The following is a 25,992-nucleotide window of genomic DNA, read 5'->3' as shown; positions in this document are numbered from 1 at the left end:
TTAAAGCATTTACACAGCGTCCACAGAACTCCGAATTTACGGGAATCTCAGCAAATATTTTTTCACCCGTTCTTGTTGATACTTGGCAGGAAACATGAGCATACCAGTTACACGTGGCTGCCCAAATTTCATTCTTGTATGTTGAAGGGTTCATTTATATATTTTTAGATTTCACTTCATTTTTCCTTATAGGGATACATGCATTTGGAACCCTAAATGAAGTAGGGTTTGGGCTAGCTACTTTAAAAAAGACATAGTAAACTAGTTCTCAGTGCACTCTCTATGTTTTCTGCCTTGTTGATGGATCCCTAAGTACAGGCAAGGAAAATGCACTTTCAATTGAAAGCTTCCAAAGGACTTCGAGTTTTCTGGAATATCAGCTACCATTTTGTCACCCAATCTTCTTGCTACTCTTCAAGAAAGATTTGTACTCCAGTTGCACTTGGCTGCCCAAATCTTGTTTTTCTAGGTTGAAGTGTTCTTTGGCAGGAACACGTTGAAATTTTAGTTGTCACTTCATGTTCCCCTATTGGAATACATGCATTTGGAACTCTAAATCAAACACAGTTTGTGCTAGTGGCTTGAATCTTTCCTCTCTCAATTAGTTCTAAGCTGGCTCTCTATGCATTGTTCCCTGTTGAAGTAGCCCTAAGCACAGGCAAGGAAAATACACTTTCATTTGAAAGCATTTGTTGTACTTCCAGAGAACTCCGAGTTGATGGGAATCTCAGCAAATATTTTTTCACCAGATCTTGTTGATACTTGGCAAGCAAGATGACTATACCAGTCGTACTTGGCTGCCCAAATTTTGTTCTTCTAGGTTGAAGTGTTCTGTGGCAGGAACACTTTGAATTTTTAGGTTTCACTTCGTTTTCCCCTGTAGGCATACATGCATTTGGAACTCTAAATCAAACACAGTTTCTGCTAGGTGCTTGAAACTTGACTCACTCAATTAGTTCTTGGTGCACTCTTTACGTTTTGTTCCCCGTTGAAGTGGCCCTGAGTAGAGGCAAGGACAATACACTTTCATTTGAAATCATTTGCATAGCTTCCACAGAAATCCGAGTTTACTGGAATCTCAGCAAATATTTTTTCACCCAATCTTGGGAATACTCATGAGGAAACATGAATATACCAGTTGAACTTGGCTGCCCAAATTTCGTTCTTCTATGTTGTAGCGTTCATTGGCAGGAATACATTGAATTCTTCAGTTTCACTTCGTTCTCCCCTATAGGGATACAGGCATTTGGAACTCTACATCAAACAGGATTTCTGCTAGCTGCTTGAAACTTGACTCAGTCAATTAGTTATCAGTGCCCTCTCTATGCTTTGTTCCCTGTTTAAGTACCTATAAGCAGAGCCCATGAAAATACACTTTCCTTTGAAAGGGTTTGCAGACCTTCCACAGAACTCTGATTTTACTGGAATTTCAGCGAATGTTTTTTCTCCCAATCTTGGTAATACTTGGCAAGGATTATCATTATACCCGTTGCACTTGGCTGCTGAAATTTCTTTCTTCAAGCTTGAAGCGTTCGTTGGCTGTAACACTTTGAAGTTGAAGGGTTCACTTCGTTTTACCCTATAGGAATATGTGAATTTGGATCTCTAAATCCAACACGGTTTTTGCTAGCTGCTTAAAAATTGACTCAATCAATGAGTTCTAAGTGCGCTCTCTATGCTTTGTGCCCTTATGAAGTAGCCATTAGAATAGGCAAGACAAATTCACTGTAATTTCAGCGTTTGCAGAGCAACTGCAGAACTCTGAGTTTACTGGAATCTCAACAAATATTTTTTCAAACGATCTTTTTGATGATTGCTGGAAAGATGCGTATACCATTTGCACTTGACCTTCCACGTTTTGTTCTTTCAGGTTGTAGCATTCACTTTCAGGAACACTTTGTATTTTTAGGTGTCACTTCGTTTTCCCCTATAGGGATACATGCAATTTTTAAATCTAAATCAAACATGGTTTGTGCTAGCTGCTTGAAACTTGACTCAGTTATTTAGTTCTCAGTGTGTTCACTTTGCTTTGTGCTCTTTTGAATTTGCACTAAGCAGAGGCAAGGAAAATACACTTTCATTTGAATGCTTTTGCAGAGCTTCCACAAACTGGGATTTTACTGGAATTTCAGCAAATATTTTTTCACACGATATTGTAGATTCTCAGCAAGGATTTGAGTATACCAGTGGCACATGCCTGGCCAATTGTTTTTTTTTTTTTCTTTTATGTTGGAGCGTTCATTGGCAGCAATAGTTTGAATTTTTAGGTTTCACTTTCTTTTCCCTTACAGGGATACATGTTTTTGAAACTCTAAATCAAACACGGTTTGTGCTAGGTGCTTGAAACATGACCCACTCAATTCGTTCTCAGTGTGCTCTCTAGGCTTTGTTCCCTACGGAAGTTGTCCTAAGCAGAGGCAAGGAAAGTACACTTTCATTTTAAAGCATTTACACAGCGTCCACAGAACTCCGAATTTACGGGAATCTCAGCAAATATTTTTTCACCCGTTCTTGTTGATACTTGGCAGGAAACATGAGCATACCAGTTACACGTGGCTGCCCAAATTTCATTCTTGTATGTTGAAGGGTTCATTTATGTATTTTTAGATTTCACTTCATTTTTCCTTATAGGGATACTTGCATTTGGAACCCTAAATGAAGTAGGGTTTGGGCTAGCTACTTTAAAAAAGACATAGTAAACTAGTTCTCAGTGCACTCTCTATGTTTTCTGCCTTGTTGATGGATCCCTAAGTACAGGCAAGGAAAATGCACTTTCAATTGAAAGCTTCCACAGGACTTCGAGTTTACTGGAATATCAGCTACCATTTTGTCACCCAATCTTCTTGCTACTCTTCAAGAAAGATTTGTACTCCAGTTGCACTTGGCTGCCCAAATCTTGTTTTTCTAGGTTGAAGTGTTCTTTGGCAGGAACACGTTGAAATTTTAGTTGTCACTTCATGTTCCCCTATTGGAATACATGCATTTGGAACTCTAAATCAAACACAGTTTGTGCTAGTGGCTTGAATCTTTCCTCTCTCAATTAGTTCTAAGCTGGCTCTCTATGCATTGTTCCCTGTTGAAGTAGCCCTAAGCACAGGCAAGGAAAATACACTTTCATTTGAAAGCATTTGTAGTACTTCCAGAGAACTCCGAGTTGATGGGAATCTCAGCAAATATTTTTTCACCAGATCTTGTTGATACTTGGCAAGCAAGATGACTATACCAGTCGTACTTGGCTGCCCAAATTTTGTTCTTCTAGGTTGAAGTGTTCTGTGGCAGGAACACTTTGAATTTTTAGGTTTCACTACATTTATTCCTAGAGGGATACACGCACTTGGAACTCTAAATCAAACACAGTTTCTGCTAGGTGCTTGAAACTTGAGTCACTCAATTAGTTCTTGGTGCACTCTTTACGTTTTGTTCCCCGTTGAAGTGGCCCTGAGTAGAGGCAAGGACAATACACTTTCATTTGAAATCATTTGCATAGCTTCCACAGAAATCCGAGTTTACTGGAATCTCAGCAAATATTTTTTCACCCAATCTTGGGAATACTCATGAGGAAACATGAATATACCAGTTGAACTTGGCTGCCCAAATTTCGTTCTTCTATGTTGTAGCGTTCATTGGCAGGAATACATTGAATTCTTCAGTTTCACTTCGTTCTCCCCTATGGGGATACAGGCATTTGGAACTCTACATCAAACAGGATTTCTGCTAGCTGCTTGAAACTTGACTCAGTCAATTCGTTATCAGTGCCCTCTCTATGCTTTGTTCCCTGTTTAAGTACCTGTAAGCAGAGCCCATGAAAATACACTTTCCTTTGAAAGCGTTTGCAGACCTTCCACAGAACTCTGATTTTACTGGAATGTCAGCGAATACTTTTTCTCCCAATCTTGGTAATACTTGGCAAGGATTATGATTATTCCCGTTGCACTTGGCTGCTGAAATTTCTTTCTTCAAGCTTGAAGCGTTCGTTGGCAGTAACACTTTGAAGTTTAAGGGTTCACTTCGTTTTCCCCTATAGGAATATATGAATTTGGATCTCTAAATCAAACACGGTTTTTGCTAGCTGCTTAAAAATTGACACAATCAATGAGTTCTAAGTGCGCTCTCTATGCTTTGTGCCCTTATGAAGTAGCCATAAGAATAGGCAAGAGAAATACACTGTAATTTCAGCGTTTGCAGAGCATCTACAGAACTCTGAGTTTACTGGAATCTCAACAAATATTTTTTTTCAAACGATCTTTTTGATGATTGCTGGAAATATGCTTATACCATTTGCACTTGACCATCCAAGTTTTGTTCTTTTAGGTTGTAGCATTCACTTTCAGGAACACTTTGTATTTTTAGGTCTCACTTCGTTTTCCCCTATAGGGATACATGCACTTGGAACTCTAAATCAAACATGGTTTGTGCTAGCTGAGTCAAACTTCACTCACTCAATTGGTTTTAAGTGTTCTCTTTATGCTTTTTTCCCTGTTGGTGTAACCCTAAGCAGAAGCAAGGAAAATACTCTTTCTTTTGAAAGCGTTTGCACAGCTTCCACAGAACTCGGAGTTTTCTGGAATTTCAGCAAATACTTTTTCACCCAATCTTGTAGATTCTCGGCAAAAACTTGAGTATACCAGTTGCACATGGCTGCCCAATTTTTTTTCTTCTAGGTTGGAACATATGTTGGCAGGAAAAGTTTCAATTTTCAGGGTTAACTTCGATTTACCCTATAGGAATACACGCATTTGGAACTCTACATCAAACACGATTTGTGCTAGCTTCTTGAAACTTGACTCACTCAACCAGTTCTCAGTTTGATCTCTATGCTTTGTTCCCTGTTGATGTGGCCCTGAGAAAAGGAAAGGAAATTACTGTTTCATTTTTAAGCATTTGCCGAGGTTCCACAGACTCCGAGTTTAACGGGAATTTCAGCAAATATTTTTTCACCTGATCTTGTTGATACTTGGCATGAAAGATGACTATAACATTTCCACTTAGCAGTCCAAATTTGGTTTTTCTAGGTTGAAGCATTTGTTTTTAGGAACACTTTGAATTTTTAGGTTTCACTTCATTTTCCCCTATAGACATACAGGCATTTGGAAAACTACATCAAACATGGCTTCTACTAGCTGCTTGAAACTTGACTCCCTCAATTAGTTCTCAGTGTGCTCTCTATGCTTTTTTCCTGTTGGAGTAGCCCTAAGCAGAGGCAAAGAAAATACATTTTCATTTGAAAGCATTTGCAGAGCTTCCACCTAACTCTGAGTATATTGGAATCTCAGCAATATTTTTTTCACCCAATCTACTTAATACTCGGCAACGATGATGAGTATACCAGTTGCACATGGCTGGCTAAATTTTATTCTTCTAGGTAGAAGTGTTCGTTTGTAGGTACACTTTGAAGTTTTAGGTTTCACTTTATTTTCCCATATACGGATACATGCATTTGGAACTCTAAATCAAAAACTGTTTGTGCTAGCTGCTTAAAACTTGACTCAATTCATTCTCAGTGCACTCTTTACGCTTTGCTTCATGTTAAAGTAGCTATAAGCAGGGTCAATGAAAATACACTTTCTTTTGAATGCATTTGCAGAGCTTCCACAAAACTATGAGTTTACTGGAAAATTAGCAAATATTTTTTGACCCGATCTTGTGGATACTTGGCAGGAAGGATGAGAATACCAGTTGCATTTAGCTTCCCAAATTTTATTCATCTAGGTTGAAGCATTCGTTTGCAGGAACACTTTGAATTCTTTAGTTTCACTTAATTTTGTCCTAGAGGGATGCATGTGTTTGGAACTCTAAATCAAACATTGTTTGTGCTAGTTGATTAAAACTTGACTCACTTAATTAATTATCAGTGCACTGTCCATGCTTTGTTCCCTGTTGAAGTAGCCCTAAGCAGAGGCAAGCAAAATACACTTAATTAGAAAGCGTTTGCACGGCTTCCATAGAACTTCGAGTTTAATGGAATCTCAGCAAATATTTTTTCACCTGATCTTTTTGATACTAGGCATTGAAGATGAGTATACCAGTTGTACATGGCTCCCCATATATCGTTTTTCCATAAAAAGCATTCGTTGGCAGGAACACATTTAATTTTTTGGTTTTACCTCCTTTTTCCATATAGGGATACATGCATTTGGAAATCTATATAAAACAAGGTTCCTGCTAGCAGCTTGAAACTGGATATACTCAATTAGTTCTCAGTTTGCTCTCGATACTTTGTTCACTGTTGCAATAGCTCTAAGCAGAGGCAAGGAAAATAAACTTTCATTGGAATGCGGTTGCACTGCTTCCACATTATTCCGAGTTTACTTGAAACTCAGCAAATATTTTTTCAACCAAACTTCTTGATACTTGGCAAAAAAGATGGCTATAACAGTTGGACTTGACTGCCCAAATTTTGTTCTTCTAACTTGAAGAGTTTGTTGGCAGAAACACTTTGAATTTTTAGGTCTCACTTCATTTTACCCTACAGGGACACATGCATTTGGAACTCTAAATCAAACACAGTTTCTGCTAGGTGCTTGTAACTTGACTCACTCAATTAGTTCTTGGTGCACTATTTATGTTTTGTTCCTCTCTCTCTCTCTCTCTCTCTCTCTCTCTCTCTCACACACACACACACACACACACACACACACACACACACACTCACCATTCTACCCCCACCCAACCCCAGCCAACTCACTCTGGGCTGCAAGTCACCAGGTCCATGGTAGCCTGGAGACTGGGCAGTCACAGGTTCTCTCATCTCCCATTTAACTTCCCATGGATGTAAGAGTGGATTCACACATCACCCATGAAGTGCGCGCAGGACTTCAGGGTGTGTGCTCAGCAGAGGCTGAGAGAGGGCCCAGGAGGCCACTGGGTCTTAGGAGTCTGCGCTGAGAGCCAAGCAAGAGAGCAGATGGCAAAAGAGGGCAGGCGCTCCTGAAAGAGGAGGAAGCAGCCTTCAGAGCAGGCAAGCGGTTCGGGGCCAGGGGGTTGCCATGGAGGACCAGGTGCCAAGAGGAGTTGAAGCCTGGCCGGTGGGGACAGGGAAGCAGAGGCCCCTTGGTCGCGGTCACCGGTCCACCTGCAGAGGACAGGACAAGACGCAGGGCCTGACGACCCGGTGGGCGCGTGTCCCCGCAACGCAACCACCGCTCCCCTCCCTCCCCCCTCTCCCCCCTGCAATGCTTGCAGGGGAGGGGGCTTTCCGTCTGGTGAGGCCGCCGACTAAGCTCCCACAGGGGTTTGAATCAGGGTGCTTCTTCCACAGGCGGTCCTTTCCTGGACACTGGACAGAGGGGTCTATGCCCTTCCTCAGGGCGGTGCTGTGCACGTGCTGGTCGTTGACTGGTACCAACAAGGCGCAGAGCCCTCCGACCTTGGCATTGGGTCGGGTGACTGCGGTGGCTTTGCAGAGTGGGCCCGAAACTCAGGGCGAGGCACGACCCCAGCGGCGCACTTCTGAGCCTGGCCGGGCGACTGACTGGACTGGGAGCCAGCGGGCCGCTGCCCCCGGCCACCCTCTGCCCGGTTTTCCCTGAGTCCCTGAGTGTGTTCCTCCCTCCTGCCCTCCCTGTGCGTGGCTCCACTCGCCAGGCACGCTCAGGGGACGTGTGTGGCCGGCGGCTGGCCATTGCCCAGTCGGACTGCATTTCCGCCTGGGGCGCAGGGCCTCTGTCAGGGTCCCTGGGGTGTCCGAGGGGGGTGCCCGCCTGCCTCTCCGCCCCTGGCTCTCTGGGCTCCGGGCTAGGCTAGGCTAGGTTCGCGCGCGCGGGACACTGAAACGGCCAGGGCTTCTGGGCTTCTCCGCCTGGCGAAAGGCGGGTGGGCGTGGCGGTGGGGGCCGGGGGTCCGTGGGGGGGTTGGGGTCGCGGGAGGCCTGGGCCTTGGCGAGGAGCGGCGGAGGAGGCCAGGCCACGCCAGGCCACGCCAGGCCGGGGCGGGGCGGTGCGATCCCTGCGGGCGCTTGGTGGGGCTCGCGGTAAGTGGAGCCAGGTGGAGAGCGGCGGTGTTGGAGGCGGGACTCAGCCAGTCCCAGTCTCCCAGGACCCCTGGGCCGCTGCCCGGTGGAGTCAGGTCGGAGCGGAGCGTGAGAGCCCCCAGCCTTGAGTTGAGTTGGGCTGGGCTGCGCTGTTGTGGGGCGGGCGAGGGAGGCCCCCTGCGACCACCCCCTCCGATTTCCCCCCTCCACCCCCCTCCCGTCCCCTGGACTGAAGGGTGGAACCCGGAGCAGGCTCTTGAGGCGCCCCCGGGCGGCCCTCCCCGTCTACGGCCATACCACCCTGAACGCGCCCGATCTCGTCTGATCTCGGAAGCTAAGCAGGGTCGGGCCTGGTTAGTACTTGGATGGGAGACCGCCTGGGAATACCGGGTGCTGTAGGCTTTTGCGCCCCCTTCCCACACACACTTTTAACTTGCGTGGCCCCGAGAGACAGGCCGTGACCCCCGGGCCCTCGGGCCAGGGCGCAGGCGCAGCCCTGGGCTGCCGGTCGCTGTCCCTTCAGGCCTGCGGCTGGCCTCCCGACGACCAGCGCCCAGCGCCTGCAACAAGGCCCACAGGCCTGGCTCTCCCCAGGGACGCTAGGACACTCACTCCATGAGACCCCGCTGAGCCGAGCCAGGTCCAGGCCACGACCCTCCATGTGCACCCAGACCGACCCCCCCACCCCTCGGCCTGGAGGATGGGGTGTGTGGGGGGGCGACACCCGCCTTCCCCAGAACACGGGGCCCACCCGCGGGGCCCGCTCCCTCACCCGTTCCTGCCACACAAGCAGAACCTTGACACCCAGATCCTGGGAGTGGGAGAGTCCATCGAGCGTCTCTGCCTGGGTCCTTCTCTCTTTGCACCACCTCCGCAAGGTCCCTCCTGTGTCTCTACCTCCTTCCCCACCGCCTTCCTCCGTGAGGGTCCCCTGAGTCTATCTCTCCTCTGCCTGTCTCTCCCTTTCACTCTCATCGGAGCAGCAGATGTCTCTGTGGGTCCCTGTGCATCCATCTCTCCTTCTCTCTTGTGCCTCTCTTGGCCTGTGAGGAGGCATCCCTGTCTCCATCTCCCACTCAATCCCTCTCTGGCCTTGACTCTCCTCTCTCTCTCTCTCTCTCTCTCTCTCTCTCTCTCTCACACACACACACACACACACACACACACACAGAGACACACACTCACCCCTCTACCCCCACCCAACCCCAGCCAACTCACTCTGGGCTGCAAGTCACCAGGTCCATGGTAGCCTGGAGACTGGGCAGTCACAGGTTCTCTCATCTCCCATCTAACTTCCCATGGATGTAAGAGTGGATTCACACATCACCCTTGAAGTGCGCGCAGGACTTCAGGGTGTGTGCTCAGCAGAGGCTGAGAGAGGGCCGAGGAGGCCACAGGGTCTTAGGAGTCTGCGCTGAGAGCCAAGCAAGAGAGCAGATGGCAAAAGAGGGCAGGCGCTCCTGAAAGAGGAGGAAGCAGCCTTCAGAGCAGGCAAGCGGTTCGGGGCCAGGGGGTTGCCATGGAGGACCAGGTGCCAAGAGGAGTTGAAGCCTGGCCGGTGGGGACAGGGAAGCAGAGGCCCCTTGGTCGCGGTCACCGGTCCACCTGCAGAGGACAGGACAAGACGCAGGGCCTGACGACCCGGTGGGCGCGTGTCCCCGCAACGCAACCACCGCTCCCCTCCCTCCCCCCTCTCCCCCCTGCAATGCTTGCAGGGGGAGGGGGCTTTCCGTCTGGTGAGGCCGCCGACTAAGCTCCCACAGGGGTTTGAATCAGGGTGCTTCTTCCACAGGCGGTCCTTTCCTGGACACTGGACAGAGGGGTCTATGCCCTTCCTCAGGGCGGTGCTGTGCACGTGCTGGTCGTTGACTGGTACCAACAAGGCGCAGAGCCCTCCGACCTTGGCATTGGGTCCGAAGGGGGTGACTGCGGTGGCTTTGCAGAGTGGGCCCGAAACTCAGGGCGAGGCACGACCCCAGCGGCGCACTTCTGAGCCTGGCCGGGCGACTGACTGACTGGGAGCCAGCGGGCCGCTGCCCCCGGCCACCCTCTGCCCGGTTTTCCCTGAGTCCCTGAGTGTGTTCCTCCCTCCTGCCCTCCCTGTGCGTGGCTCCACTCGCCAGGCACGCTCAGGGGACGTGTGTGGCCGGCGGCTGGCCATTGCCCAGTCGGACTGCATTTCCGCCTGGGGCGCAGGGCCTCTGTCAGGGTCCCTGGGGTGTCCGAGGGGGGTGCCCGCCTGCCTCTCCGCCCCTGGCTCTCTGGGCTCCGGGCTAGGCTAGGCTAGGTTCGCGCGCGCGGGACACTGAAACGGCCAGGGCTTCTGGGCTTCTCCGCCTGGCGAAAGGTGGGGTGGGCGTGGCGGTGGGGGGCCGGGGGTCCGTGGGGGGGTTGGGGTCGCGGGAGGCCTGGGCCTTGGCGAGGAGCGGCGGAGGAGGCCAGGCCACGCCAGGCCACGCCAGGCCGGGGCGGGGCGGTGCGATCCCTGCGGGCGCTTGGTGGGGCTCGCGGTAAGTGGAGCCAGGTGGAGAGCGGCGGTGTTGGAGGCGGGACTCAGCCAGTCCCAGTCTCCCAGGACCCCTGGGCCGCTGCCTGGTGGAGTCAGGTCGGAGCGGAGCGTGAGAGCCCCCAGCCTTGAGTTGAGTTGGGCTGGGCTGCGCTGTTGTGGGGCGGGCGAGGGAGGCCCCCTGCGACCACCCCCTCCGATTTCCCCCCTCCACCCCCCTCCCGTCCCCTGGACTGAAGGGTGGAACCCGGAGCAGGCTCTTGAGGCGCCCCCGGGCGGCCCTCCCCGTCTACGGCCATACCACCCTGAACGCGCCCGATCTCGGAAGCTAAGCAGGGTCGGGCCTGGTTAGTACTTGGATGGGAGACCGCCTGGGAATACCGGGTGCTGTAGGCTTTTGCGCCCCCTTCCCACACACACTTTTAACTTGCGTGGCCCCGAGAGACAGGCCGTGACCCCCGGGCCCTCGGGCCAGGGCGCAGGCGCAGCCCTGGGCTGCCGGTCGCTGTCCCTTCAGGCCTGCGGCTGGCCTCCCGACGACCAGCGCCCAGCGCCTGCAACAAGGCCCACAGGCCTGGCTCTCCCCAGGGACGCTAGGACACTCACTCCATGAGACCCCGCTGAGCCGAGCCAGGTCCAGGCCACGACCCTCCATGTCCCTCCATGTGCACCCAGACCGACCCCCCCACCCCTCGGCCTGGAGGATGGGGTGTGTGGGGGGCGACACCCGCCTTCCCCAGAACACGGGGCCCACCCGCGGGGCCCGCTCCCTCACCCGTTCCTGCCACACAAGCAGAACCTTGACACCCAGATCCTGGGAGTGGGAAGGTCCATCGAGCGTCTCTGCCTGGGTCCTTTCTCTTTGCACCACCTCCGCAAGGTCCCTCCTGTGTCTCTACCTCCTTCCCCACCGCCTTCCTCCGTGAGGGTCCCCCTGAGTCAATCTCTCTCTCTGCCTGTCTCTCCCTTTCACTCTCATCGGAGCAGCAGATGTCTCTGTGGGTCCCTGTTCATCCATCTCTCCTTCTCTCTTGTGCCTCTCTTGGCCTGTGAGGAGGCATCCCTGTCTCCATCTCCCACTCAATCCCTCTCTGGCCTTGACTCTCCTCTCTCTCTCTCTCTCTCTCTCTCTCTCTCTCTCTCTCACACACACACACACACACACACACACACAGAGACACACACTCACCCCTCTACCCCCCACCCAACCCCAGCCAACTCACTCTGGGCTGCAAGTCACCAGGTCCATGGTAGCCTGGAGACTGGGCAGTCACAGGTTCTCTCATCTCCCATCTAACTTCCCATGGATGTAAGAGTGGATTCACACATCACCCTTGAAGTGCGCGCAGGACTTCAGGGTGTGTGCTCAGCAGAGGCTGAGAGAGGGCCGAGGAGGCCACAGGGTCTTAGGAGTCTGCGCTGAGAGCCAAGCAAGAGAGCAGATGGCAAAAGAGGGCAGGCGCTCCTGAAAGAGGAGGAAGCAGCCTTCAGAGCAGGCAAGCGGTTCGGGGCCAGGGGGTTGCCATGGAGGACCAGGTGCCAAGAGGAGTTGAAGCCTGGCCGGTGGGGACAGGGAAGCAGAGGCCCCTTGGTCGCGGTCACCGGTCCACCTGCAGAGGACAGGACAAGACGCAGGGCCTGACGACCCGGTGGGCGCGTGTCCCCGCAACGCAACCACCGCTCCCCTCCCTCCCCCCTCTCCCCCGTGCAATGCTTGCAGGGGAGGGGGCTTTCCGTCTGGTGAGGCCGCCGACTAAGCTCCCACAGGGGTTTGAATCAGGGTGCTTCTTCCACAGGCGGTCCTTTCCTGGACACTGGACAGAGGGGTCTATGCCCTTCCTCAGGGCGGTGCTGTGCACGTGCTGGTCGTTGACTGGTACCAACAAGGCGCAGAGCCCTCCGACCTTGGCATTGGGTCCGAAGGGGGTGACTGCGGTGGCTTTGCAGAGTGGGCCCGAAACTCAGGGCGAGGCACGACCCCAGCGGCGCACTTCTGAGCCTGGCCGGGCGACTGACTGACTGGGAGCCAGCGGGCCGCTGCCCCCGGCCACCCTCTGCCCGGTTTTCCCTGAGTCCCTGAGTGTGTTCCTCCCTCCTGCCCTCCCTGTGCGTGGCTCCACTCGCCAGGCACGCTCAGGGGACGTGTGTGGCCGGCGGCTGGCCATTGCCCAGTCGGACTGCATTTCCGCCTGGGGCGCAGGGCCTGTGTCAGGGTCCCTGGGGTGTCCGAGGGGGGTGCCCGCCTGCCTCTCCGCCCCTGGCTCTCTGGGCTCCGGGCTAGGCTAGGCTAGGTTCGCGCGCGCGGGACACTGAAACGGCCAGGGCTTCTGGGCTTCTCCGCCTGGCGAAAGGCGGGGTGGGCGTGGCGGTGGGGGGCCGGGGGTCCGTGGGGGGGTTGGGGTCGCGGGAGGCCTGGGCCTTGGCGAGGAGCGGCGGAGGAGGCCAGGCCACGCCAGGCCACGCCAGGCCGGGGCGGGGCGGTGCGATCCCTGCGGGCGCTTGGTGGGGCTCGCGGTAAGTGGAGCCAGGTGGAGAGCGGCGGTGTTGGAGGCGGGACTCAGCCAGTCCCAGTCTCCCAGGACCCCTGGGCCGCTGCCCTGTGGAGTCAGGTCGGAGCGGAGCGTGAGAGCCCCCAGCCTTGAGTTGAGTTGGGCTGGGCTGCGCTGTTGTGGGGCGGGCGAGGGAGGCCCCCTGCGACCACCCCCTCCGATTTCCCCCCTCCACCCCCCTCCCGTCCCCTGGACTGAAGGGTGGAACCCGGAGCAGGCTCTTGAGGCGCCCCCGGGCGGCCCTCCCCGTCTACGGCCATACCACCCTGAACGCGCCCGATCTCGTCTGATCTCGGAAGCTAAGCAGGGTCGGGCCTGGTTAGTACTTGGATGGGAGACCGCCCGGGAATACCGGGTGCTGTAGGCTTTTGCGCCCCCTTCCCACACACACTTTTAACTTGCGTGGCCCCGAGAGACAGGCCGTGACCCCCGGGCCCTCGGGCCAGGGCGCAGGCGCAGCCCTGGGCTGCCGGTCGCTGTCCCTTCAGGCCTGCGGCTGGCCTCCCGACGACCAGCGCCCAGCGCCTGCAACAAGGCCCACAGGCCTGGGCTCTCCCCAGGGACGCTAGGACACTCACTCCATGAGACCCCGCTGAGCCGAGCCAGGTCCAGGCCACGACCCTCCATGTGCACCCAGACCGACCCCCCCACCCCTCGGCCTGGAGGATGGGGTGTGTGGGGGGGCGACACCCGCCTTCCCCAGAACACGGGGCCCACCCGCGGGCCCGCTCCTCACCCGTTCCTGCCACACAAGCAGAACCTTGACACCCAGATCCTGGGAGTGGGAAGGTCCATCGAGCGTCTCTGCCTGGGTCCTTTCTCTTTGCACCACCTCCGCAAGGTCCCTCCTGTGTCTCTACCTCCTTCCCCACCGCCTTCCTCCGTGAGGGTCCCCCTGAGTCAATCTCTCTCTCTGCCTGTCTCTCCCTTTCACTCTCATCGGAGCAGCAGATGTCTCTGTGGGTCCCTGTTCATCCATCTCTCCTTCTCTCTTGTGCCTCTCTTGGCCTGTGAGGAGGCATCCCTGTCTCCATCTCCCACTCAATCCCTCTCTGGCCTTGACTCTCCTCTCTCTCTCTCTCTCTCTCTCTCTCTCTCTCTCTCACACACACACACACACACACACACACACAGAGACACACACTCACCCCTCTACCCCCACCCAACCCCAGCCAACTCACTCTGGGCTGCAAGTCACCAGGTCCATGGTAGCCTGGAGACTGGGCAGTCACAGGTTCTCTCATCTCCCATCTAACTTCCCATGGATGTAAGAGTGGATTCACACATCACCCTTGAAGTGCGCGCAGGACTTCAGGGTGTGTGCTCAGCAGAGGCTGAGAGAGGGCCGAGGAGGCCACAGGGTCTTAGGAGTCTGCGCTGAGAGCCAAGCAAGAGAGCAGATGGCAAAAGAGGGCAGGCGCTCCTGAAAGAGGAGGAAGCAGCCTTCAGAGCAGGCAAGCGGTTCGGGGCCAGGGGGTTGCCATGGAGGACCAGTGCCAAGAGGAGTTGAAGCCTGGCCGGTGGGGACAGGGAAGCAGAGGCCCCTTGGTCGCGGTCACCGGTCCACCTGCAGAGGACAGGACAAGACGCAGGGCCTGACGACCCGGTGGGCGCGTGTCCCCGCAACGCAACCACCGCTCCCCTCCCTCCCCCCTCTCCCCCGTGCAATGCTTGCAGGGGAGGGGGCTTTCCGTCTGGTGAGGCCGCTGACTAAGCTCCCACAGGGGTTTGAATCAGGGTGCTTCTTCCACAGGCGGTCCTTTCCTGGACACTGGACAGAGGGGTCTATGCCCTTCCTCAGGGCGGTGCTGTGCACGTGCTGGTCGTTGACTGGTACCAACAAGGCGCAGAGCCCTCCGACCTTGGCATTGGGTCCGAAGGGGGTGACTGCGGTGGCTTTGCAGAGTGGGCCCGAAACTCAGGGCGAGGCACGACCCCAGCGGCGCACTTCTGAGCCTGGCCGGGCGACTGACTGACTGGGAGCCAGCGGGCCGCTGCCCCCGGCCACCCTCTGCCCGGTTTTCCCTGAGTCCCTGAGTGTGTTCCTCCCTCCTGCCCTCCCTGTGCATGGCTCCACTCGCCAGGCACGCTCAGGGGACGTGTGTGGCCGGCGGCTGGCCATTGCCCAGTCGGACTGCATTTCCGCCTGGGGCGCAGGGCCTGTGTCAGGGTCCCTGGGGTGTCCGAGGGGGGTGCCCGCCTGCCTCTCCGCCCCTGGCTCTCTGGGCTCCGGGCTAGGCTAGGCTAGGTTCGCGCGCGCGGGACACTGAAACGGCCAGGGCTTCTGGGCTTCTCCGCCTGGCGAAAGGCGGGGTGGGCGTGGCGGTGGGGGGCCGGGGGTCCGTGGGGGGTTGGGGTCGCGGGAGGCCTGGGCCTTGGCGAGGAGCGGCGGAGGAGGCCAGGCCACGCCAGGCCACGCCAGGCCGGGGCGGGGCGGTGCGATCCCTGCGGGCGCTTGGTGGGGCTCGCGGTAAGTGGAGCCAGGTGGAGAGCGGCGGTGTTGGAGGCGGGACTCAGCCAGTCCCAGTCTCCCAGGACCCCTGGGCCGCTGCCCTGTGGAGTCAGGTCGGAGCGGAGCGTGAGAGCCCCCAGCCTTGAGTTGAGTTGGGCTGGGCTGCGCTGTTGTGGGGCGGGCGAGGGAGGCCCCCTGCGACCACCCCCTCCGATTTCCCCCCTCCACCCCCCTCCCGTCCCCTGGACTGAAGGGTGGAACCCGGAGCAGGCTCTTGAGGCGCCCCCGGGCGGCCCTCCCCGTCTACGGCCATACCACCCTGAACGCGCCCGATCTCGTCTGATCTCGGAAGCTAAGCAGGGTCGGGCCTGGTTAGTACTTGGATGGGAGACCGCCCGGGAATACCGGGTGCTGTAGGCTTTTGCGCCCCCTTCCCACACACACTTTTAACTTGCGTGGCCCCGAGAGACAGGCCGTGACCCCCGGGCCCTCGGGCCAGGGCGCAGGCGCAGCCCTGGGCTGCCGGTCGCTGTCCCTTCAGGCCTGCGGCTGGCCTCCCGACGACCAGCGCCCAGCGCCTGCAACAAGGCCCACAGGCCTGGCTCTCCCCAGGGACGCTAGGACACTCACTCCATGAGACCCCGCTGAGCCGAGCCAGGTCCAGGCCACGACCCTCCATGTGCACCCAGACCGACCCCCCCACCCTCGGCCTGGAGGATGGGGTGTGTGGGGGGGCGACACCCGCCTTCCCCAGAACACGGGGCCCACCCGCGGGCCCGCTCCCTCACCCGTTCCTGCCACACAAGCAGAACCTTGACACCCAGATCCTGGGAGTGGGAAGGTCCATCGAGCGTCTCTGCCTGGGTCCTTTCTCTTTGCACCACCTCCGCAAGGTCCCTCCTGTGTCTCTACCTCCTTCCCCACCGCCTTCCTCCGTGAGGGTCCCCCTGAGTCAATCTCTCTCTCTGCCTGTCTCTCCCTTTCACTCTCATCGGAGCAGCAGATGTCTCTGTGGGTCCCTGTTCATCCATCTCTCCTTCTCTCCTGTGCCTCTCTTGGCCTGTGAGGAGGCATCCCTGTCTCCATCTCCCACTCAATCCCTCTCTGGCCTTGACTCTCCTCTCTCTCTCTCTCTCTCTCTCTCTCACACACACACACACACACACACACACACACAGAGACACACACTCACCCCTCTACCCCCCACCCAACCCCAGCCAACTCACTCTGGGCTGCAAGTCACCAGGTCCATGGTAGCCTGGAGACTGGGCAGTCACAGGTTCTCTCATCTCTCATCTAACTTCCCATGGATGTAAGAGTGGATTCACACATCACCCTTGAAGTGCGCGCAGGACTTCAGGGTGTGTGCTCAGCAGAGGCTGAGAGAGGGCCGAGGAGGCCACAGGGTCTTAGGAGTCTGCGCTGAGAGCCAAGCAAGAGAGCAGATGGCAAAAGAGGGCAGGCGCTCCTGAAAGAGGAGGAAGCAGCCTTCAGAGCAGGCAAGCGGTTCGGGGCCAGGGGGTTGCCATGGAGGACCAGGTGCCAAGAGGAGTTGAAGCCTGGCCGGTGGGGACAGGGAAGCAGAGGCCCCTTGGTCGCGGTCACCGGTCCACCTGCAGAGGACAGGACAAGACGCAGGGCCTGACGACCCGGTGGGCGCGTGTCCCCGCAACGCAACCACCGCTCCCCCTCCCTCCCCCCTCTCCCCCGTGCAATGCTTGCAGGGGAGGGGGCTTTCCGTCTGGTGAGGCCACCGACTAAGCTCCCACAGGGGTTTGAATCAGGGTGCTTCTTCCACAGGCGGTCCTTTCCTGGACACTGGACAGAGGGGTCTATGCCCTTCCTCAGGGCGGTGCTGTGCACGTGCTGGTCGTTGACTGGTACCAACAAGGCGCAGAGCCCTCCGACCTTGGCATTGGGTCCGAAGGGGGTGACTGCGGTGGCTTTGCAGAGTGGGCCCGAAACTCAGGGCGAGGCACGACCCCAGCGGCGCACTTCTGAGCCTGGCCGGGCGACTGACTGACTGGGAGCCAGCGGGCCGCTGCCCCCGGCCACCCTCTGCCCGGTTTTCCCTGAGTCCCTGAGTGTGTTCCTCCCTCCTGCCCTCCCTGTGCGTGGCTCCACTCGCCAGGCACGCTCAGGGGACGTGTGTGGCCGGCGGCTGGCCATTGCCCAGTCGGACTGCATTTCCGCCTGGGGCGCTGGGCCTCTGTCAGGGTCCCTGGGGTGTCCGAGGGGGGTGCCCGCCTGCCTCTCCGCCCCTGGCTCTCTGGGCTCCGGGCTAGGCTAGGCTAGGTTCGCGCGCGCGGGACACTGAAAGGGCCAGGGCTTCTGGGCTTCTCCGCCTGGCGAAAGGCGGGGTGGCGTGGCGGTGGGGGCCGGGGGTCCGTGGGGGGGTTGGGGTCGCGGGAGGCCTGGGCCTTGGCGAGGAGCGGCGGAGGAGGCCAGGCCACGCCAGGCCACGCCAGGCCGGGGCGGGGCGGTGCGATCCCTGCGGGCGCTTGGTGGGGCTCGCGGTAAGTGGAGCCAGGTGGAGAGCGGCGGTGTTGGAGGCGGGACTCAGCCAGTCCCAGTCTCCCAGGACCCCTGGGCCGCTGCCCGGTGGAGTCAGGTCGGAGCGGAGCGTGAGAGCCCCCAGCCTTGAGTTGAGTTGGGCTGGGCTGCGCTGTTGTGGGGCGGGCGAGGGAGGCCCCCTGCGACCACCCCCTCCGATTTCCCCCCTCCACCCCCCTCCCGTCCCCTGGACTGAAGGGTGGAACCCGGAGCAGGCTCTTGAGGCGCCCCCGGGCGGCCCTCCCCGTCTACGGCCATACCACCCTGAACGCGCCCGATCTCGTCTGATCTCGGAAGCTAAGCAGGGTCGGGCCTGGTTAGTACTTGGATGGGAGACCGCCTGGGAATACCGGGTGCTGTAGGCTTTTGCGCCCCCTTCCCACACACACTTTTAACTTGCGTGGCCCCGAGAGACAGGCCGTGACCCCCGGGCCCTCGGGCCAGGGCGCAGGCGCAGCCCTGGGCTGCCGGTCGCTGTCCCTTCAGGCCTGCGGCTGGCCTCCCGACGACCAGCGCCCAGCGCCTGCAACAAGGCCCACAGGCCTGGCTCTCCCCAGGGACGCTAGGACACTCACTCCATGAGACCCCGCTGAGCCGAGCCAGGTCCAGGCCACGACCCTCCATGTGCACCCAGACCGAACCCCCACCCCTCGGCCTGGAGGATGGGGTGTGTGGGGGGGGCGACACCCGCCTTCCCCAGAACACGGGGCCCACCCGCGGGGCCCGCTCCCTCACCCGTTCCTGCCACACAAGCAGAACCTTGACACCCAGATCCTGGGAGTGGGAGAGTCCATCGAGCGTCTCTGCCTGGGTCCTTTCTCTTTGCACCACCTCCGCAAGGTCCCTCCTGTGTCTCTACCTCCTTCCCCACCGCCTTCCTCCGTGAGGGTCCCCCTGAGTCAATCTCTCTCTCTCTGCCTGTCTCTCCCTTTCACTCTCATCGGAGCAGCAGATGTCTCTGTGGGTCCCTGTTCATCCATCTCTCCTTCTCTCTTGTGCCTCTCTTGGCCTGTGAGGAGGCATCCCTGTCTCCATCTCCCACTCAATCCCTCTCTGGCCTTGACTCTCCTCTCTCTCTCTCTCTCTCTCTCTCTCTCTCACACACACACACACACACACACACACACACAGAGACACACACTCACCCCTCTACCCCCCCCCAACCCCAGCCAACTCACTCTGGGCTGCAAGTCACCAGGTCCATGGTAGCCTGGAGACTGGGCAGTCACAGGTTCTCTCATCTCCCATCTAACTTCCCATGGATGTAAGAGTGGATTCACACATCACCCTTGAAGTGCGCGCAGGACTTCAGGGTGTGTGCTCAGCAGAGGCTGAGAGAGGGCCGAGGAGGCCACAGGGTCTTAGGAGTCTGCGCTGAGAGCCAAGCAAGAGAGCAGATGGCAAAAGAGGGCAGGCGCTCCTGAAAGAGGAGGAAGCAGCCTTCAGAGCAGGCAAGCGGTTCGGGGCCAGGGGGTTGCCATGGAGGACCAGGTGCCAAGAGGAGTTGAAGCCCGGCCGGTGGGGACAGGGAAGCAGAGGCCCCTTGGTCGCGGTCACCGGTCCACCTGCAGAGGACAGGACAAGACGCAGGGCCTGACGACCCGGTGGGCGCGTGTCCCCGCAACGCAACCACCGCTCCCCTCCCTCCCCCCCTCTCCCCCGTGCAATGCTTGCAGGGGAGGGGGCTTTCCGTCTGGTGAGGCCGCCGACTAAGCTCCCACAGGGGTTTGAATCAGGGTGCTTCTTCCACAGGCGGTCCTTTCCTGGACACTGGACAGAGGGGTCTATGCCCTTCCTCAGGGCGGTGCTGTGCACGTGCTGGTCGTTGACTGGTACCAACAAGGCGCAGAGCCCTCCGACCTTGGCATTGGGTCCGAAGGGGGTGACTGCGGTGGCTTTGCAGAGTGGGCCCGAAACTCAGGGCGAGGCACGACCCCAGCGGCGCACTTCTGAGCCTGGCCGGGCGACTGACTGACTGGGAGCCAGCGGGCCGCTGCCCCCGGCCACCCTCTGCCCGGTTTTCCCTGAGTCCCTGAGTGTGTTCCTCCCTCCTGCCCTCCCTGTGCGTGGCTCCACTCGCCAGGCACGCTCAGGGGACGTGTGTGGCCGGCGGCTGGCCATTGCCCAGTCGGACTGCATTTCCGCCTGGGGCGCAGGGCCTGTGTCAGGGTCCCTGGGGTGTCCGAGGGGGGTGCCCGCCTGCCTCTCCGCCCCTGGCTCTCTGGGCTCCGGGCTAGGCTAGGCTAGGTTCGCGCGCGCGGGACACTGAAACGGCCAGGGCTTCTGGGCTTCTCCGCCTGGCGAAAGGCGGGGTGGGCGTGGCGGTGGGGGGCCGGGGGTCCGTGGGGGGGTTGGGGTCGCGGGAGGCCTGGGCCTTGGCGAGGAGCGGCGGAGGAGGCCAGGCCACGCCAGGCCACGCCAGGCCGGGGCGGGGCGGTGCGATCCCTGCGGGCGCTTGGTGGGGCTCGCGGTAAGTGGAGCCAGGTGGAGAGCGGCGGTGTTGGAGGCGGGACTCAGCCAGTCCCAGTCTCCCAGGACCCCTGGGCCGCTGCCCGGTGGAGTCAGGTCGGAGCGGAGCGTGAGAGCCCCAGCCTTGAGTTGAGTTGGGCTGGGCTGCGCTGTTGTGGGGCGGGCGAGGGAGGCCCCCTGCGACCACCCCCTCCGATTTCCCCCCTCCACCCCCCTCCCGTCCCCTGGACTGAAGGGTGGAACCCGGAGCAGGCTCTTGAGGCGCCCCCGGGCGGCCCTCCCCGTCTACGGCCATACCACCCTGAACGCGCCCGATCTCGTCTGATCTCGGAAGCTAAGCAGGGTCGGGCCTGGTTAGTACTTGGATGGGAGACCGCCTGGGAATACCGGGTGCTGTAGGCTTTTGCGCCCCCTTCCCACACACACTTTTAACTTGCGTGGCCCCGAGAGACAGGCCGTGACCCCCGGGCCCTCGGGCCAGGGCGCAGGCGCAGCCCTGGGCTGCCGGTCGCTGTCCCTTCAGGCCTGCGGCTGGCCTCCCGACGACCAGCGCCCAGCGCCTGCAACAAGGCCCACAGGCCTGGCTCTCCCCAGGGACGCTAGGACACTCACTCCATGAGACCCCGCTGAGCCGAGCCAGGTCCAGGCCACGACCCTCCATGTGCACCCAGACCGACCCCCCCACCCCTCGGCCTGGAGGATGGGGTGTGTGGGGGGGCGACACCCGCCTTCCCCAGAACACGGGGCCCACCCGCGGGGCCCGCTCCCTCACCCGTTCCTGCCACACAAGCAGAACCTTGACACCCAGATCCTGGGAGTGGGAGAGTCCATCGAGCGTCTCTGCCTGGGTCCTTTCTCTTTGCACCACCTCCGCAAGGTCCCTCCTGTGTCTCTACCTCCTTCCCCACCGCCTTCCTCCGTGAGGGTCCCCCTGAGTCAATCTCTCTCTCTGCCTGTCTCTCCCTTTCACTCTCATCGGAGCAGCAGATGTCTCTGTGGGTCCCTGTTCATCCATCTCTCCTTCTCTCTTGTGCCTCTCTTGGCCTGTGAGGAGGCATCCCTGTCTCCATCTCCCACTCAATCCCTCTCTGGCCTTGACTCTCCTCTCTCTCTCTCTCTCTCTCTCTCTCTCTCTCTCTCACACACACACACACACACACACACACACAGAGACACACACTCACCCCTCTACCCCCCACCCAACCCCAGCCAACTCACTCTGGGCTGCAAGTCACCAGGTCCATGGTAGCCTGGAGACTGGGCAGTCACAGGTTCTCTCATCTCCCATCTAACTTCCCATGGATGTAAGAGTGGATTCACACATCACCCTTGAAGTGCGCGCAGGACTTCAGGGTGTGTGCTCAGCAGAGGCTGAGAGAGGGCCGAGGAGGCCACAGGGTCTTAGGAGTCTGCGCTGAGAGCCAAGCAAGAGAGCAGATGGCAAAAGAGGGCAGGCGCTCCTGAAAGAGGAGGAAGCAGCCTTCAGAGCAGGCAAGCGGTTCGGGGCCAGGGGGTTGCCATGGAGGACCAGGTGCCAAGAGGAGTTGAAGCCCGGCCGGTGGGGACAGGGAAGCAGAGGCCCCTTGGTCGCGGTCACCGGTCCACCTGCAGAGGACAGGACAAGACGCAGGGCCTGACGACCCGGTGGGCGCGTGTCCCCGCAACGCAACCACCGCTCCCCTCCCTCCCCCCTCTCCCCCGTGCAATGCTTGCAGGGGAGGGGGCTTTCCGTCTGGTGAGGCCGCCGACTAAGCTCCCACAGGGGTTTGAATCAGGGTGCTTCTTCCACAGGCGGTCCTTTCCTGGACACTGGACAGAGGGGTCTATGCCCTTCCTCAGGGCGGTGCTGTGCACGTGCTGGTCGTTGACTGGTACCAACAAGGCGCAGAGCCCTCCGACCTTGGCATTGGGTCCGAAGGGGGTGACTGCGGTGGCTTTGCAGAGTGGGCCCGAAACTCAGGGCGAGGCACGACCCCAGCGGCGCACTTCTGAGCCTGGCCGGGCGACTGACTGACTGGGAGCCAGCGGGCCGCTGCCCCCGGCCACCCTCTGCCCGGTTTTCCCTGAGTCCCTGAGTGTGTTCCTCCCTCCTGCCCTCCCTGTGCGTGGCTCCACTCGCCAGGCACGCTCAGGGGACGTGTGTGGCCGGCGGCTGGCCATTGCCCAGTCGGACTGCATTTCCGCCTGGGGCGCAGGGCCTGTGTCAGGGTCCCTGGGGTGTCCGAGGGGGGTGCCCGCCTGCCTCTCCGCCCCTGGCTCTCTGGGCTCCGGGCTAGGCTAGGCTAGGTTCGCGCGCGCGGGACACTGAAAGGGCCAGGGCTTCTGGGCTTCTCCGCCTGGCGAAAGGCGGGGTGGGCGTGGCGGTGGGGGGCCGGGGGTCCGTGGGGGGTTGGGGTCGCGGGAGGCCTGGGCCTTGGCGAGGAGCGGCGGAGGAGGCCAGGCCACGCCAGGCCACGCCAGGCCGGGGCGGGGCGGTGCGATCCCTGCGGGCGCTTGGTGGGGCTCGCGGTAAGTGGAGCCAGGTGGAGAGCGGCGGTGTTGGAGGCGGGACTCAGCCAGTCCCAGTCTCCCAGGACCCCTGGGCCGCTGCCCGGTGGAGTCAGGTCGGAGCGGAGCGTGAGAGCCCCCAGCCTTGAGTTGAGTTGGGCTGGGCTGCGCTGTTGTGGGGCGGGCGAGGGAGGCCCCCTGCGACCACCCCCTCCGATTTCCCCCCTCCACCCCCCTCCCGTCCCCTGGACTGAAGGGTGGAACCCGGAGCAGGCTCTTGAGGCGCCCCCGGGCAGCCCTCCCCGTCTACGGCCATACCACCCTGAACGCGCCCGATCTCGTCTGATCTCGGAAGCTAAGCAGGGTCGGGCCTGGTTAGTACTTGGATGGGAGACCGCCTGGGAATACCGGGTGCTGTAGGCTTTTGCGCCCCCTTCCCACACACACTTTTAACTTGCGTGGCCCCGAGAGACAGGCCGTGACCCCCGGGCCCTCGGGCCAGGGCGCAGGCGCAGCCCCTGGGCTGCCGGTCGCTGTCCCTTCAGGCCTGCGGCTGGCCTCCCGACGACCAGCGCCCAGCGCCTGCAACAAGGCCCACAGGCCTGGCTCTCCCCAGGGACGCTAGGACACTCACTCCATGAGACCCCGCTGAGCCGAGCCAGGTCCAGGCCACGACCCTCCATGTGCACCCAGACCGACCCCCCCACCCCTCGGCCTGGAGGATGGGGTGTGTGGGGGGGCGACACCCGCCTTCCCCAGAACACGGGGCCCACCCGCGGGGCCCGCTCCCTCACCCGTTCCTGCCACACAAGCAGAACCTTGACACCCAGATCCTGGGAGTGGGAGAGTCCATCGAGCGTCTCTGCCTGGGTCCTTTCTCTTTGCACCACCTCCGCAAGGTCCCTCCTGTGTCTCTACCTCCTTCCCCACCGCCTTCCTCCGTGAGGGTCCCCCTGAGTCAATCTCTCTCTCTCTGCCTGTCTCTCCCTTTCACTCTCATCGGAGCAGCAGATGTCTCTGTGGGTCCCTGTTCATCCATCTCTCCTTCTCTCTTGTGCCTCTCTTGGCCTGTGAGGAGGCATCCCTGTCTCCATCTCCCACTCAATCCCTCTCTGGCCTTGACTCTCCTCTCTCTCTCTCTCTCTCTCTCTCTCACACACACACACACACACACACACACCACAGAGACACACACTCACCCCTCTACCCCCCACCCAACCCCAGCCAACTCACTCTGGGCTGCAAGTCACCAGGTCCATGGTAGCCTGGAGACTGGGCAGTCACAGGTTCTCTCATCTCTCATCTAACTTCCCATGGATGTAAGAGTGGATTCACACATCACCCTTGAAGTGCGCGCAGGACTTCAGGGTGTGTGCTCAGCAGAGGCTGAGAGAGGGCCGAGGAGGCCACAGGGTCTTAGGAGTCTGCGCTGAGAGCCAAGCAAGAGAGCAGATGGCAAAAGAGGGCAGGCGCTCCTGAAAGAGGAGGAAGCAGCCTTCAGAGCAGGCAAGCGGTTCGGGGCCAGGGGGTTGCCATGGAGGACCAGGTGCCAAGAGGAGTTGAAGCCTGGCCGGTGGGGACAGGGAAGCAGAGGCCCCTTGGTCGCGGTCACCGGTCCACCTGCAGAGGACAGGACAAGACGCAGGGCCTGACGACCCGGTGGGCGCGTGTCCCCGCAACGCAACCACCGCTCCCCTCCCTCCCCCCTCTCCCCCGTGCAATGCTTGCAGGGGAGGGGGCTTTCCGTCTGGTGAGGCCACCGACTAAGCTCCCACAGGGGTTTGAATCAGGGTGCTTCTTCCACAGGCGGTCCTTTCCTGGACACTGGACAGAGGGGTCTATGCCCTTCCTCAGGGCGGTGCTGTGCACGTGCTGGTCGTTGACTGGTACCAACAAGGCGCAGAGCCCTCCGACCTTGGCATTGGGTCCGAAGGGGGTGACTGCGGTGGCTTTGCAGAGTGGGCCCGAAACTCAGGGCGAGGCACGACCCCAGCGGCGCACTTCTGAGCCTGGCCGGGCGACTGACTGACTGGGAGCCAGCGGGCCGCTGCCCCCGGCCACCCTCTGCCCGGTTTTCCCTGAGTCCCTGAGTGTGTTCCTCCCTCCTGCCCTCCCTGTGCGTGGCTCCACTCGCCAGGCACGCTCAGGGGACGTGTGTGGCCGGCGGCTGGCCATTGCCCAGTCGGACTGCATTTCCGCCTGGGGCGCTGGGCCTCTGTCAGGGTCCCTGGGGTGTCCGAGGGGGGTGCCCGCCTGCCTCTCCGCCCCTGGCTCTCTGGGCTCCGGGCTAGGCTAGGCTAGGTTCGCGCGCGCGGGACACTGAAAGGGCCAGGGCTTCTGGGCTTCTCCGCCTGGCGAAAGGCGGGGTGGGCGTGGCGGTGGGGGGCCGGGGGTCCGTGGGGGGGTTGGGGTCGCGGGAGGCCTGGGCCTTGGCGAGGAGCGGCGGAGGAGGCCAGGCCACGCCAGGCCACGCCAGGCCGGGGCGGGGCGGTGCGATCCCTGCGGGCGCTTGGTGGGGCTCGCGGTAAGTGGAGCCAGGTGGAGAGCGGCGGTGTTGGAGGCGGGACTCAGCCAGTCCCAGTCTCCCAGGACCCCTGGGCCGCTGCCCGGTGGAGTCAGGTCGGAGCGGAGCGTGAGAGCCCCCAGCCTTGAGTTGAGTTGGGCTGGGCTGCGCTGTTGTGGGGCGGGCGAGGGAGGCCCCCTGCGACCACCCCCTCCGATTTCCCCCCTCCACCCCCCTCCCGTCCCCTGGACTGAAGGGTGGAACCCGGAGCAGGCTCTTGAGGCGCCCCCGGGCGGCCCTCCCCGTCTACGGCCATACCACCCTGAACGCGCCCGATCTCGTCTGATCTCGGAAGCTAAGCAGGGTCGGGCCTGGTTAGTACTTGGATGGGAGACCGCCTGGGAATACCGGGTGCTGTAGGCTTTTGCGCCCCCTTCCCACACACACTTTTAACTTGCGTGGCCCCGAGAGACAGGCCGTGACCCCCGGGCCCTCGGGCCAGGG

At 59.5% G+C, this 25,992-nt stretch overlaps 7 non-coding genes and 1 pseudogene across 7 annotated transcripts; all 8 read left to right on the top strand.

Moving 5' to 3' along the window:
* Positions 1-8,252: 8,252 nt before the first annotated feature.
* LOC139704545 (5S ribosomal RNA) lies at positions 8,253-8,371 on the top strand. Its single transcript, XR_011706424.1, has one exon. It is a non-coding gene; the product is annotated as a 5S ribosomal RNA (ribosomal RNA).
* A 2,391-nt stretch (positions 8,372-10,762) lies between these two features.
* Positions 10,763-10,871, top strand: LOC139704541 (5S ribosomal RNA; annotated as a pseudogene).
* A 2,401-nt stretch (positions 10,872-13,272) lies between these two features.
* Positions 13,273-13,391, top strand: LOC139704540 (5S ribosomal RNA). The gene has a single exon (XR_011706420.1). It is a non-coding gene; the product is annotated as a 5S ribosomal RNA (ribosomal RNA).
* A 2,386-nt stretch (positions 13,392-15,777) lies between these two features.
* Positions 15,778-15,896, top strand: LOC139704539 (5S ribosomal RNA). The gene has a single exon (XR_011706419.1). It is a non-coding gene; the product is annotated as a 5S ribosomal RNA (ribosomal RNA).
* Positions 15,897-18,275: 2,379 nt separating this feature from the next.
* On the top strand, positions 18,276-18,394 carry LOC139704544 (5S ribosomal RNA). The gene has a single exon (XR_011706423.1). It is a non-coding gene; the product is annotated as a 5S ribosomal RNA (ribosomal RNA).
* Positions 18,395-20,781: 2,387 nt separating this feature from the next.
* LOC139704543 (5S ribosomal RNA) lies at positions 20,782-20,900 on the top strand. Its single transcript, XR_011706422.1, has one exon. It is a non-coding gene; the product is annotated as a 5S ribosomal RNA (ribosomal RNA).
* Positions 20,901-23,289: 2,389 nt separating this feature from the next.
* On the top strand, positions 23,290-23,408 carry LOC139704542 (5S ribosomal RNA). The gene has a single exon (XR_011706421.1). It is a non-coding gene; the product is annotated as a 5S ribosomal RNA (ribosomal RNA).
* Positions 23,409-25,792: 2,384 nt separating this feature from the next.
* LOC139704538 (5S ribosomal RNA) lies at positions 25,793-25,911 on the top strand. The gene has a single exon (XR_011706418.1). It is a non-coding gene; the product is annotated as a 5S ribosomal RNA (ribosomal RNA).
* The last annotated feature ends 81 nt before the right edge of the window (positions 25,912-25,992 follow it).

This window comes from Marmota flaviventris, unplaced genomic scaffold (genome assembly GCF_047511675.1).
Source record: "Marmota flaviventris isolate mMarFla1 unplaced genomic scaffold, mMarFla1.hap1 Scaffold_994, whole genome shotgun sequence".
In the NCBI taxonomy this organism is placed as follows: Eukaryota; Metazoa; Chordata; class Mammalia; order Rodentia; family Sciuridae; genus Marmota; species Marmota flaviventris.
Note: the sequence above shows the minus strand (reverse complement) of the source record. Positions and strands in the feature narration are given on the sequence as shown.